The sequence below is a fragment of the Chiloscyllium plagiosum genome, unplaced genomic scaffold (genome assembly GCF_037043375.1).
Source record: "Chiloscyllium plagiosum isolate Xiang-an unplaced genomic scaffold, Cpla_swu_hap1 HiC_scaffold_21, whole genome shotgun sequence".
NCBI classification, from domain to species: Eukaryota; Metazoa; Chordata; class Chondrichthyes; order Orectolobiformes; family Hemiscylliidae; genus Chiloscyllium; species Chiloscyllium plagiosum.
Genome location: NW_028270159.1, coordinates 47,313,909 through 47,329,345, shown reverse-complemented (window position 1 = coordinate 47,329,345; position 15,437 = coordinate 47,313,909). Strand labels below are relative to the sequence as shown.

Below are 15,437 nucleotides of genomic sequence, written 5' to 3'. Positions count from 1 at the left end.
TTCAGTTCTGTAGAGTAGTGTATGAAGAAACCAACAAACTTTGGAGTTTGACTCTATTCAGCAATAAACCCAAGGCATTTCTTATTTGTACAACATTATATTTACATACTGTGTATTTGAGGCACTGGGAGGATCCAATAACTGAACAACCCCCATTGAACTTCAGCAGAGAGAGCTTAGATAGTGTTCTTTCCTCACTGTGTCTTGGTGGCAGTTGTCCCAAGCTTTAGTATGCTCTTCAGTATGTCATCTCAGAGCTTGGAAGGTGCCAGTCCACAACACACAGTTGGGGTCAACTCTTTGCTTTGGAAGACCAACAAGTTTCAGGCAAAATGTTGTGGGTCTGAGCCTCAAGGCATACTGGTGCCCATTCAGCCGATTGACCCTCAGAGAGAGTGCAGCATTGTCGATAGTGTCATATCCCCAATGTGACATTAAACAGAGCTTCCCTTTACTCTTTCAAGTCAGTATAAAAAGTTCCATAGCTCTATTTGAAGAAGAGCAGATGGATTTGCAACAGAGTATATTTATCACTGAAACAAAAGATTATCTGATCTTATCAAGCTGCTGTTGGTGGGTGTTTGCAAATTAACAGTTTGTTTTCCTACATTTCAACTCACTCCCCATTGACAGTAAAACATATTGAGGAATCCAATGGGTGTAATTGGGACTATGTAAATATGAAACATTTATTTCATTAACGAGGCAATGAATTCCATTTATTACTTTAAATAAACCACATGTCAAACTTTAACCTTTTTGTCTCAAGGTAATTAAACAATCTAATCTTCTTTAATAACTTAATAACATTTTCTGAGGAAATTTATTGTTGGCCTCACTCCAAGGTGAGTGAGTCTGAACTGTGTGCCAAACCAGACTGAACACAATCTGCAGGTTGCACTTTAAACTGGGACACTGGATAAATTGTTTCCTCTGTAATAGAAGTGTTCAATACAGCCAATGATATTGGAGCAGAGGGCCGTCAGTTAAGAGAGTGTTTGTGATTAGCTACTTTCATTAGAGCAGAGAAGAACAGAGGGATTCTTTGAGGACATTATGTGCTCCATGAGTGCGGTGGACAACAGGAACCGGTGGATATGGTGTATCTGGATTTCCAAAAGGTATTCGACAAGGTATCACACAAAAGGCTGCTGCATAAGATAAAGGTGCACGGTGTTACGGGTAATGTGTTAACATGGATAGAAGATTGGTTAACTAACAGAAAGCAAACAGTGGGGATTAATGCGTGTTTTTCTGGTTGACGATCAGTAGCTAGTGATGTGTTGGGATCAGTGTTGGGTCTTCAATTGTTTACAATATACATAGATCATTTAAAGTTGGGGGCCAAGTGTAGCATGTCAAAGTTTGCAGCTGACATTAAGATGAGTGGTAGAGCAAAGTAGGCAAAGAACACTGAAAGACTGCAGAGAGATGTAGATAGGTTAAGTGAGTGGGCAAGGGTCTGGCAGGTGGAGTACAATGTTGATAAATATGAGGTCATCCATTTGGGGGAATAACAGCAAAATGGACTATTACTTAAATGGCGAAAAATTGCAGCACGCTGCTGTGTGAAGGGATCTGGATGTATTTCTGCTTGAATCACAAAAAATGCAAGTTTGCAGGTGCAGCAGGTAATGAAGAAGGCAAATGGAATATTGTCCTTCATTGCTAGAGGGATGGAGTTGAAAAATAGAGAGGTTATGTTTGAGCTGTATAGGGTGCTGGTGAGGCCATACCTGGAGTACTGTGTACAGTTCTGGTCTCCTTACTTGCGAAAGGATGCACTGGCACGGGAGAGGGGTTGCAGGAAAGGTTCACGAGTCTGGTTCCAGAATTGAGAGGATTGGCTTATGAGGAGAAATTGAATAGACTGGAACTAAACTCATTGGAATTTAGAAGAATGAGGGTGGATCTTACAGAAATGTATAAAATTATGCAAGGGACAGATAAGATAGAAGCAGGGAGGTTATTTCTACTGGCGGGTAAAACTACAACTACAAGCACAGCCTCAAAATAAGCGGGAGCAGATCTAGGACTGAGTTCAGGAGGAACATCTTCACCCAAAGGGGTGATAATCTATGAAGTTCCCTGCCCGGTGAAGCAATTGAGGCTGCCTCGTTGAATGTTTTTAAGGCACAGATACATATATTGTTGAACAATAGAGGAATTAAGGGTTATGGCGAATGGGTGGGTATGCGGAGCTGATTTCACAAAAAGACCAACCACGATCTTATTGAAAAGTGGCATAGGTCAACAGGCCAGATAATCTACTCCTGCTCCTATTTGTTATGCTCTGATGTTCCTATGTACAAAGGTAGCATCGTTTCTATTGACCAGCAAATGGATAACTAAGAAAAAGGTAAGATCGTTATCAACAGATCAGAGGTGGGAGGCAGAGAAATGGCATTATTACGTTGAACCAGATCTCCTAGTCTCCAAAGCCCACCCTGAAAAACCCACAATCCCTCACCTAGCCACTTCAACCTGATCTAACTACCCCCAACCTGGTGTATACCCATCCCCCAAACTGGCACCCTACACTTTGATCCATGTGTCATTCTTTCTCCTCATCCTCTAGCCACTCTACATCCTTACCCCACTACAATCCTAACCCATAACCCCCCTTCCCATCCCGTCCCTTTACCAGCCTGCCAATCCTGCCCCTTGCCTCCTGCCTTACTGAGCACCCTGGGCCCACTCCCTTCACAAACATCACACTCACTCTGTCACTTCTCGAAAAGCCTTTGGGACTTTAACCTTTTTATCATGGGAATTGACATCCAAACCTGTAAAAAAAAGGTGTGACCTCCAGAGAGATTCTCTATGCTGTTTACTGTCTATTGTCAGCAAATCAACAGGAGGCAAGTAACAGCTAAGGCTAAGTTGTGTCGAGCTTTTGGAGGATTTGAAGCCTAGCAAGTTCTCTTGCCTTACCTTACAGTGTGGAAGCAAGCTAATCAGCCTATCAGGTCCATACTGACCCTCCAAAGAGCATCCCACCCAGAACACCAACCATTTCTCTGCATTTCCTATGGCCAATCCACCTAACCTGCGTATCCCTGAACACTATGGCCAATTTAGCATGGCCAAACCACCCAACCTGCACATTTTTGAACTGTGGGAGGAAGCCAGAGCACCTGGAGGAAACCCACGCAGACATGGGAAGAAAATCCACACAGACAGTCACCCGAAGCTGGCATCGAACCCGGGTCCCTGGCGCTGTGAGGCAGCAGTACTAACTGCTGAGCCACTTGGCTGCCCCATGAGAGGTAAAGCAAAGTGTGCAGAGGACACTGAAAGACTGCAGAGAGATGTAGATAGGTTAAGTGAGTGGGCAAGGGTCTGGCAGATGGAGTACAATGTTGATAAATGTGAGGTCATCCATTTTGGAGGGAATAACAGAAAAATGGACTATTATTTAATTGGTGAAAAATTGCAGCATGGTACTATTAACAGGGACCGGGATGTCCTTGCGCATGAGTCACAAAAAGGTTGGTTTGCAGGTGCAGCAAGTAATTAAGAAGGCTAATGGAATGAGGTTTGTGCTGAGAGTGTTACAATATCAGCTCTGTGCAAGGGAGATCAGTGCAGACACATGCTGCTGATACCTTTGACCGTCCTGGATAAAGATTCCTAATGTTGGCCTCCCTCTGCGCACAAAGATGGAGCTGCCAATCCGTTATCCAGCAGGGGTCAGCATGCCTGGGAGGTGCCACTTAAAGAGAGGGTCATGCTGTAGAATGGCCAGGGAGCATTTTCAACCTACAGAGTGTGTGCCAGACCTCTCACGGCCCACAGACCAATGTCGTTCCTCTTTCAAAGCCCAATGAAGGAAGCAGCTCCTCTCTCGCAGGTTGTGTCCCGGATGCCCACTCAGAGTGAACTCACAGTCATTGTCTTCCACATTGCTCACGTCCAATTTCAATTTGATGGAAGGAGACAGTGAGTGTTTTTCCTCAGCCTGACTGTGTCAATGTGGCACCCAAATAACCACAACCCCTTCCAAGTTACCCATCTCATCAACCCCATAGGATCTGTATCCCATCAGCTCCACAGGAGTCCTATTCCATCAACCCCATTCTGGGTGTGTGTATGTGTTTATGCGGGTGGGTGTGTGTGTGAATGTGTGTGTGTGAGTGTGGGTAGGTGTATGTGTGTGTATATGGCAAGGTATGTGTGTGGGTGGGTGTGGATCTGTTTGTGGATATATGTATGGGTGTAGATATGTATGTGTGGGTTTGGATGTGTGTGTGTAGGTGTATATGTGTGTCTGTATGTGTATGTAGGTGTGTATGTGCATGTGTGTGTGTGGGTGTGTGTGTGTGTGGCTGTGTTCATGTAGATGTGTATGTGTGTGGGTGTGTATGTGTGTGTGTCTGTGTTCGTGTAGATGTATATGTGTGTGTGTCTGTCTGTGTTTGTGTAGATGTGTATGTGTATGTGTGTGTATGTGGGTGTGTATGTGTGTCTGTGTTCATGTAGATGTGTATGTATGTGTGTGTGTGTGTTTGTGTGTGGGTGTGTATATATGTGTGTGTATGTGTCTGTGTAGGAATTTATTGGTGTTGGGGGCACTTGTGGGTTTGTGAGTGCGCGTAGATGTGCATGCAGATGATAGATACCTTGTCAGTGTCAAATGCTATTTGAAAATACACAATTTTTGTGTTTTATTATGTTACAGGTGACATATAAATGCAAGTTGCCTTTGTTGTTCATTCGGTGTGCATATGCGATGTGAGCCAGAGATGCCATTGGAAATAAACTTTTAGAATCAATTTGACCCTGGCCTCAGCTCTGAGATTTGCCTGCCTATTGCTTTGAGGTCATTAATAACATGGTTCCTTGCTCCAGTTTTAATGTCAACCAGTACAGCTGTGACTCATTTCATATCTTTGGTAACTGTTTGACCTGAACAGTCCTGTCACTCAGTGCATCAAACCTTGTTAACATTTCATTAACACCACTTTAGGGGATATTATCGTCATTACTGGCTCTGAGGTAATCCCCCCTGGCCTGAATAAAGGGCTATGTTCTGGTAATTTTCTAAGCTCTGAGAGCACTTTGTTATATTAGATCACAATTTGTTCTCAACTGCCTGCAATGTGGCCGCCCCACTCTAATAAATTGCCTGTTCATTCGGGTAACCTCTGGGTCTCACGCACATGGTTCCAATAGTTGGTCAAATTAGCACCACAACAGGGGACTGGCCTGACGTCATCAAGCTTGAGTAGGTTGTTGGCCTTGGTTAGTGAAGTTATCTGGAATGAATCGTTTGTCGCCCTGCCACACCTGCAATTAGGGGACCACTAGACTGTTAAACACACTCAAAAACATATCAGACAAAAAGGTAATTCAGAAAGAATGTGAGTCTTAGGATTTCCTATAAAAACATCAGGGAGGTTCAAACACATGCAAACCCAAATACACACCCATGCACGCACACACACAAATGTAAAAACACACATAACACATATACACATCCCATTGAAACACAAATACAAACACATGCATCTATGCATATACATACACGCATATACATGCACACACATATCCACGCACACGCCACACACACACACGCACGTGCAAACGCCTCCAAACAAACAGGAACACCTATTTGCACACACTATTATAAACACTAATGCACACCCACAAGGCTACTGATGCCCCCACATAAACACCTATACCCACGTACACACATTATTCCTGACCAACATACACACTCACATACACAGACACCGATCAGCACAGAGCTGTGGGTCCGGTGGTATTGTGGTTCCGTTACTAAACAAGTTATCACGCAGCAACAAAAACAAAAATTGCTGAAAAAGTTCAGCAGGTCTGGCAACATCTGCAACAAGAAATCAGAGTTAATGTTTTGGATCCAGTGACACTTCCTTATCGTGCAGTCTGGACTCCTGGTGTTTTGATACATATTCAAATCAAGTGCTCCTTCTGGGCAGTTTCAATGTCGCAACTTAGTAAATGTGGAATTGCAGCCTGACTCTATTATGGTAACCGTGAAGCCATGAAATCCATGTGGTTCACTAAAGCTGGTTACAGAAGGATAGTCCTTCCTCAGCCTGGGCTTTACATGACTCCACATCGCTTGAAGCTGATTGAGGAAGGCAGCTGACTGCTATTTTCTCAAAGGCATTTCCAGGGGTTTGCAATAGATGTCACTGGCACTCATTTTTCATAAATAACTTAAAAAAGCGCACACACAATTAAATAGGTACAAATAAACATGCCAGTCCATATTCACACTTAGATCCACATTCATACATGGTCAAACATTTAACCATTTATTCACTCACACAATAACATAATCTGACCAGTGCAAGACAAACAGGTTAGTGCACGAAGTACTTGTGCACACAGGAGCTGCGTCTACATCATTGGATACACAGTGCAGACATATGTGCACACATAGATCACATGTGTGTGACACTGTGGTTCAGTGGTTTGCACTACTGCTTCACAGCACCAGGGACCTGGGTTCAATTCCAGCCTCGGGCGACTGTCTATGTGGAGTTTACGCATTCTCCCTGTTTCTGTGTGGGTTTCCTCCAGGTGCTCCTCCCACTGTCCAAAGTTGTGCGGGTTAGGTGGATTGGCCATGCTTAATTGCCCATAGTGTCCAGGGATGTCTAGGTTAGACAAATTAGCCACGGAAAATGCAGGATTACAGGGATAGGGTCAGTGTGGACCTGATAGGCTGAATGGCCTGCTTCCACGCTGTAGGGATTCTATGGTATTGAAGTACCTAATGACACACACTCATGTACACAAAACCTATGTCTGGACAGCGATCTGAGCGTCCCTCCCACTGACCCTCCACTCCGGTTCTTACATTCACTATTTGGAATGGGATAACCATCTTCATATTTTCACCTTTTTGAAAAGATCTACCTGCAAGGATGGTGAGTCTGCCAGGAATGAGGTGTTCAAGAACAGAAAGAACGGTAGCTGTGGACACTTTCAGGAGACGTTTACAGAGTTCCTAATCCTGAATTGGGTTTAAAGTTGGAATGTGAAAACAGACCATGAATTCTACCTCCATGCCTGTGACACTACCACAGGACCCACACAAGATTTGATGCTGCACTCGGATATAATTGGCCACTTACTCAAAAATACGACTCACAAAGAGCTCTCCTTGATCTCTTTGATTGACCTTTGAAGAAAATAGCTGCTTGGGATTAAACATAACTGCTGCTTTTCTGACATATGGGCTCCTTTGTGATTACATCAGCCATTTTGAGCACTTTATGCAGGATAATTGCATTAGTCATTTGGTCTTGAAAAAAAAATAATATTTTGCTGGGATGATTTCCCAAACGTCTTCAAAGAGAGATTGAAGTTTGCATAATGGATGTCTTTGTACTCTGGTCAGGCCAGATCCACACTTTAATGTCACCGAACATTCGAGCTAATAAAGTTTACTTGATATTTGAATACTCTCACTCCTCTTTTTATGCACAATGATTAATTAAGGCCTTAAAGGTTGCATCAATCTTCCACAATAAATGCACTCGTTTTAATTGAAAATACTGCTTCAGATTACTGATCATTTCATCTTTGCTTGAGTGTATGTTATTAGGCTGGCTAACTATTGGCAGCTAGATCTGCCCTCACGCTGCATCACTTGGCATGGTGGCAGAACCACATGCTATGAAGCCCATATGGGTGCCAGGGACCAGGGTTTGATTCTTGCCTTGAGTGACTGCCTGTATGGAGGTTCTCCCCGTGTCTGCATCGGTTTCCTCCCACCATCCAAAGTTGTGTCGCTCAGGTGGATTGGCCATGCTAAATTGCCCCATATTGTCCAGGGATCTGCAGGCTAGGTGGATTAGCCATGGCAGATATGGGGCGGGTCTGGGTGGGTGCTCTTTGGAGGTGTGGTGTGGCCCCGATGGGCCGAATGGGTTATTGTCGAGATTCTATGAAATCCTCAGCCCAACTGCCTTTGACTCTGCGTTCATAAGAATAAGATGTTCATTCTCCCTAATGCAAGGGTGAGAAATGGAAATAGTTCATTACAATTCCGCGGTGTTCATCTTCCCTTATATGACTGTGAAGCGATTAATGGTGATTTATTGATTATTATAGATAATCACTAAAGATTTATACTCCATAGGTTTCTGATAAAGACTGTTTTCTCTTGATCTTTATAGAACACTGTCATCAAGCTCCCCCACACCCTTGGGTGACAACTTTGACCAGAAATTATGACAGAACAGCCATATTGCCACGATAGCTACGAGAGGAGGATGAGGCTGGGTGATGAACAGTTCACACTGTGGACCAGATCAGACCCCCTCAAAATATTTTAAAAGGTAGCCTAGACCCTAACGTTCTCTTATTTTAAAGGCAAGTGTTTCTGATTTGATGTGTTTGATCAAACTACTGATATTAAGCAATACACAATTTATTTAACTGTAATTAAAACACAACCAAAAAAGAGAAATTTACAATAATTTATTTCTAGTGGAAAACATAATAGAATAATAGATATAGTACCGATTACTAATTAACTGTTCCAATATAGAAACATCCCAGAAACACACCCGTAGGCAAAAGAAAGCAAATTCAGACACAAACTCTCACATGCGGTTCTCCAATCCAGGAGGAAAAAGCATCAAGAGAAAATTCAGGGAGAGTAGCAGCTAAGAGACATTCACTGAAGCTTCCACATTTACATAAATGATTTGGATGCGAGCATAAGAGGTACAATTAGTAAGTTTGCAGGTGACACTAAAATTGGAGGTGTAGTGGACAGCGAAGAGGGTTACCTCAGATTACAATAGGATCTGGACCAGATGGGCCAATGGGCTGAGAAGTGGCAGATGGAGTTTAATTCAGATAAATGCGAGATGCTGCATTTTGGGAAAGCAAATCTTAGCAGGACTTATACATTTAATGGTAAGGTCCTAGGGAGTGTTGATAAACAAAGAGACCTTACAGTGCAGGTTCATAGCTCCTTGAAAGTGGAGTCACAGGCAGATAGGATAGTGAAGGCGGCGTTTGGTAAGCTTTCCTTTATTGGTCAGAGTATTGAGTACAGGAGTTGGGAGGTCATATTACAGCTGTACAGGACATTGGTTAGGCCACTGTTGGAATATTGCGTGCAATTCTGGACTCCTCCCTATCGGAAAGATGTTGTGAAACTTGAAAGGGTTCAGAAAAGATTTACAAGGATGTTGCCAGTGTTGGAGGATTTGAGCAATAGGGAGAGGCTGAACAGGCTGGGGATGTTTTGCCCGGAGCATCGGAGGCTGAGGGGTGACCTTATAGAGGTTTACAAAATTATGTGGGGACATGAATAGGGTAAACAGGCAAAGTCTTTTCTCTGGGGTCGGGGAGTCCAGAAGTAGAGGGCATATGTTTAGGGTGAGAGGGGAAAGATATAAAAGAGACCTATGGGGTACCTTTTTCACGCAGAGGGTTGTGCGTGTATGGAATGAACTGCCAGAGGAAGTGGTAGAGGCTGGTACAATTGCCACATTTAAAAGGCATTTGGATGGGTATATGAATAGGAAGGGTTTGGAGGGATATGGTGCGGGTGCTGGCAGATGGGACTAGATTGGGTTGGGATATCTGGTCGGCATGGACGGGTTGGACCGAAGGGTCTGTTTCCATGCTGTACATCTCTATGACTCTATAACTCAAAGCTTTTGCTTAAATCTAAACTTAAAAACTTGAGAAATCTTGGTCTCTGAGAGCTGGACATATCCAGGCTGTTCCCACTGTTCCAACTTAAAATAAAATCCCAAGGCCTCACAAGCTGTTTACTCATGTGTTCTTTAGTAGACAGCTCTCCGCCTCTGCCTTGCAACCTCTTTGAAAAAAGAATGGACAAAATAAACTGTTGAAAGCCACAGCATTTTCACATTCACCTTCTGTCTCATCAAAGTCTGACCAACATCAACAAGACACGTGTTTGGATGGTGATGGAATAATTGACATTCCCCTGAATGGCTGTAACAGACACCACTCATGAAGTTTGACACCATCCAAGTCAGAGTATTCACCTTCAGATCATTACCCATCCTCTTCATCACTGGTGTATTGTGGCTGCAGTATATCCCACCTACACTGCACTGCATTTGTGATGCCGTTCCTACATCCCTAATGGTCAGTGTCTTGGAAATGTGTTCCACAACTCCATTGGGCGGCATAATGGTTAGCATCTTACAACCCTCTGGATTTAATGTTGAGTTCAACACCTTCAAATTGTGAACCCACTCTCATTTCTCTTCTTTCTTTGCACTTTACTTGTTACATTCTCTGTCATCACGTCTGTCCTCTCTCCCCTTACCCCACCCCAGTGGGACAGTCTGTTCTTTCAATTCTGACAGTTAGACACACCATTGTTCTGCCTTGCTCACATTCTGATCACTTAATCTGAACTATCAACACCTTTTCTCCCTCATCACTCCACCCTCCCCGCCCTAGCCCCCAATGGTAGCATAAATACTGCCCCCTCCACACTTCACGTCAGCTCTGATGAACAATCATCTGGACTCAAAACGTTAGCTTGCTCTCTCACCATGGATACTATCTGACCCGTTGTGATCTCCAGCATTTTCTGTGTTTAGCGTCTCTAAATAGTCCATCTGATTATTCACACTCCAGCACAGGATGAGGAAAGAAATCTTTCATCTAAATTCTAGGAAGATGAAAACTATTCGTTTTCATAGTCTTCAGTCTTCGCCTCTGTTCTCTTTGTCATTGGTCATTGCTTTTCTTGACCACTGTCTGAGGTTGAATCAGACTGTTCACAAACCCAGTGTCATTCTAATGCTAAGGTCAATTTCTGAGCTTGTATCTTTATGATCATGAGGACATCCTATTCCCATCTTCCAAAAATCCCTGACTCCATCCTGCCTCAGTTCATCTGATGTCGAAACCTTCATTTATATATCTTACGGCTGAAATGCCCTCCGATTCGATCACTCATGTTTCTACCTTATGGAAGTGTGAAGTCATCCACAATGATGCTGCCTGTGTCCTAACTTACACCATCTCCCATTCATTCACCTCCCCTGTGCACACTGACCTATATTAGCTCAGAAATAATCAAGTCTTGAATTCAAACCTTTATCCTCGTTTTCCAAGATCCCCATGGTCCAGCCTCTCCCTATCTCTGTAACCTCCTCCAATCCAATAATCTTCCAAGATCGCTGTGTCCTTCTATTTCTGCTCTTTTGAATATTCCTGATTGATTGTTGTCCCTTCAGCTGCTGAGGTCCTAAGCTCCGGAATTACCTTCCCTAAAGCCTTCCGTCTTACTATCTATATAACACTCCTTAAGAGCTCCTTTTTTATCATGTGTTTGGTCACCGTCCTAACACTCCACATGTGGCATGTTGTCAAATTTGTTTCATAATGTTCTTGTAAAGTGTCCCAGGGAATTTGCTATGTTAAAGACATTACATAAATGCAAGTTGTTAACTGAATAATGTTGCCTATTCAATTTGTATTGTTTTCTTCAACTCATTCATGGGATGTGAGCCAGCATTTACCATCTATCCCTGGTTACCTTCGAGAAGATGATGGTAAGATGCTTATTTAAACTGCTGAAATATACATAAAAACTCTTACAATCTGTTTTTTTTTCACATTCCTTGCTAGTTTATTCAAGAAGAAGAAGTTTATTCCTGAGGAAGGGCTCATGCCCGAAACGTCAATTCTCCTGCTCCTTGATGCTGCCTGACCTGCTGCGCTTTTCCAGCAACACATTTTCAGCTCTGATCTCCAGCATCTGCAGTCCTCACTTTATCCTAGTTTATTCAAGGACTGTATTCTATTTATTCTCCCCTTTTTAATCATTGTTTGGTCATGTTTTTTTCAGAGAATTCTCCCAATCCCTCAGGCTTGGTATTGTATATAACATTAAAAAGTGTTCATTTTTTTATCCAATACTGCCCTTTCACGATACATCTTTCTGTATCAGTTTTTTTTTAAATGCAATGCATTGAACATTTTGTGTTGTCTTTTCAAATATTTTCTATTTACTATCGTACTTTGTAGTCTGTTTTCCCAATCAATGTTAGCTAGCTTTCCTCTCATACTGATGTCATTGGCTTTGTTTAGGTTAAGAATCTTGTTTTGGGCACGTTAAAATTAAACTTATATGAAATTTGTTGATTCTACAATATATTGTTCCAGCAGTTGGCAAATACAATGTATATCTTCCTGTTTGAACCAGTTTGATTAGTTGAGACTATATGAAGATTAACATCTCCCATTATCAGTACATTGCCTTTGCTGTGAGCACTAATTACTTCCTGCTAATGATGTGTTCAATAACGTGATATCTTTTAAAAATGCTCACAAACTACTCCTACCGCTGTTTTCTGACCTTTGTTCCTAATCCATACCCAACCTAATCTTTTCAACCAAGATCCTTATTACAATCAAAAAACAGAGAATGTTGGAGGAATTCTGTGAAGAGAAAACAGAGTTAAAGTTTCCAGTCCAGTGATCCTTCTTCAGGACATGCCCTTCTGTTCACACATGATGCCAGACGTGCTGAGTTTCTCCAGCAATTTCTCCTTTTGCTTGTTTAAGATCTCCAGCATCCTTTCATATTGTTTTCCTATCAGGGCTACTGCTCCTTCTTCTACTCCTGACTCTATTGTTTTTTCAGAGTGTTGTGCAACCTGGACCATTGGGGTGGCACAGTGGCTCAGTGGTTAGCACTGCTCCCTCACAGTATCAGGGTCCCTCACAGTATCAGGGTCCCAGGTTCATTTCCAGCGTTGGGTGACTGTCTGTGTGGAGTTTGCACATTCTCCCTGTGTCTGTGTGGGTTTCCTCCCACAGTCCAAAGATGTTCAGGCCAGGTGAATTGCCTATGCTAAATTATCCATAGTGTAAGGTGCATTAGTCAGAGGGAGGTGGGTTACTCTTCAGAGGGTTGGTGTGGACTTGTTGGGCCAAAGGGCCTGTTTCCACACTGTAGGGAATCAAATCATTTATTTCCTAACCTTGGTCAACTTGCAACTTTGTCTCTGGAATGGTGATTAGTTCCAAGTCATTTATGTCAGTTGTTCATCTATCTTAGAGTGAATGCTCTGCGCATGCAAAGACAGAAATTTTAGTTTTAGTTTTTAGTCCTATTCTACGGACCTTATTTGTTGATGCACGATTCTGTCAATCACTTTGTTCCTTCCTGCCCCACTTTGCTTGTCCTTACCCAAATTGCTACATCATTTTTTTCTTTGACTTTTCCCTTCAGATTTCAGAAGTATTCTTCACCTGATCACTTTGCCTCTTTTAGTTAAAATCTTTTGCACAGCCTCAATTATACACTTCAGTACGACCCTGAAGTGATCAGCTAGAGGGAGTGCATCCCAATGAAATGTCTTACCCCAGCACTGGTGCCAGTATCTCATTAATTACCCCTTCTTTCTATACCACTCTTTGAGTCATGGAGTCAATCAGCACAGAAACAGACCTATCGGTCCAACTCATCCACGCCAACCAGATATCCCAATCTGACCCAGTCCCATTTGCCAGCATTTGGCCCATATCCCTCTAAACCCTTCCTTACACATCCAGATGCCTTTTAAATGTTGTAATTGTACCAGCCTCTACCACTTCCTCTGGCAGCTTTATCCATACAAGCACTACCCTCTGCGTAAAAAAGTTACCCCTCAAGTCCTTTTTAAATCTTTCCTCTTTTTCATTAAACCTATGCCCTCTAGTTTTGGACACCCCTATGCTGGGTAAAAGACCCTGACTATTCACCCTATCCATGCCCCTCATGATTTTATAGGGGAGGCAATGGCCTTTTGGTGTTATTGCTAGACTGTCGATCCAGGTAATGCCCTAGGGACAAGGGTTCAAATCCTGCCACAGCCGATAGTGCCATATCTGCTTGACCCATTACCAATTGACCTGTGATTCAGGTAACAATCAAGACCTTATCAAGCTTGACGTTTTCCTTAAAAACTTAGAATCTTTTCCATCAGACTCCTTCTGCACAATCTTATCATTACCCCTACCTATGCCATCGATTCCTGTCGGATCCAGAGCTTACATCCCGAATCCTCACACATGCAGTTACACCTCTCTGTCTCTGACTAACTCTAGACTGAAGTAAATTGGGAATATATATATATATATATATATATATATATATATACTAATAATAGAACTATATATAAATAATTTCTGATCAACCTGTTCATAGATGTTATGACATACCTTTCGAACAGCTGGGACTTGAATTCAGGTCTCCTGGCTAAGAGATAGGGACTTTGCCACTGTACTGATGATCTCAGATTCATAGAATCATAGAATTGTTAGGGCTCAGAAGGAGGCCATTCAGTCCATCGTGTCTGCAAATGCTCTATTAGCTAGTGCCAATCTCCTGGCTTTTCCCCATATCCCTGCACACTATTTCGATCCAAATAATCATCCAATGCCCCTCTTGAATGCCTCAATGGATAACATAGCAGTGTCGTCAGCAGTTACATGTCACAAAGACTCTAAGAACATGTACTGCAGTGATCAGCCTGATGTATAATGATGTAGTTTGTAAATAAAGGTGTTTGTTATAATTTTTGTTAGTGTTAGGCAATGCTCACTGTACATAAAGCAGAGACAACACACTCAGAGTGGAGAAAGTACATTCTCAGGAAGTGGTCTCTCTCAATGCAGGGTCAAAGCCCAGGCTCTTAAACCTTGTGCGAACATCGTCCATAAAGCTGACGATCAGAGGTGCAAATGAATCAAATGCAGACTGCAGCAGTGCAGTCATTTCTGATACATCAATGGCAGCTGGTCAAACCAGAGAGTCATGACTATCCTTGGAGCGTGCCTGTCTCCTGAGACAAAGTGTTCAAATAACTCTCTCCTTTCCTGAGATCCCATTGTGTCTGTCACACGGATTTTAGCTTAACAAATCTCTGCTATCCAGAAATTCCCACATTCTGCAGCCACAACACATCACCAACCTTGCCCAGTCAATCTAAACTGTTACTGGCTTAATTCATTAAAATTATTGATTAATTGGTTTATGTAGTTTTACTGATTTGAAAAATCAATAATAAATCACTCTGTAGTGTTGCTGTGCAAGATTCCCCAGTTCCAAGACAAGATATCCCAAATCTTTAATCTCTTGGGTGAGGACAGATGAACTGGATCCTCTTCTGTGTTGGTTGCAACAAGGTTAATGAATAAAGGATCTCTTCCCTCATGGATATCTTTCTCCTCATCAAATGAAGTTCTGTTTTTAAAAATAATCAATTTGAACAGGCTTTCTTGTGTTAACAGCAAAGTCAGTTTACTAAGTCAAAGAAGAACAAACAGTACAACAAACGTTCATAGATTCAGGTCAAGAGGTGAGTCCAGGAATGATAAATGTTCATGAAAATGCTAAAAGGTTGTGTCAAGTTGATAGTAGATGTTTATGATTGTTACACTGG

At 42.5% G+C, this 15,437-nt stretch overlaps 1 long non-coding RNA gene across 2 annotated transcripts; it reads left to right on the top strand.

Annotated features, from left to right (window-relative positions):
- Positions 1–998: 998 nt before the first annotated feature.
- Positions 999–15,070, top strand: LOC122564646 (uncharacterized). Of its 2 annotated transcripts, none has more exons than XR_015760791.1 (3): positions 999–1,133; positions 8,175–8,336; positions 11,635–15,070. It is a non-coding gene; the product is annotated as an uncharacterized LOC122564646 (long non-coding RNA). The 2 variants fall into 2 exon arrangements; XR_006315947.2 differs by having other exon boundaries at positions 1,002–1,121.
- Positions 15,071–15,437: the final 367 nt, after the last annotated feature.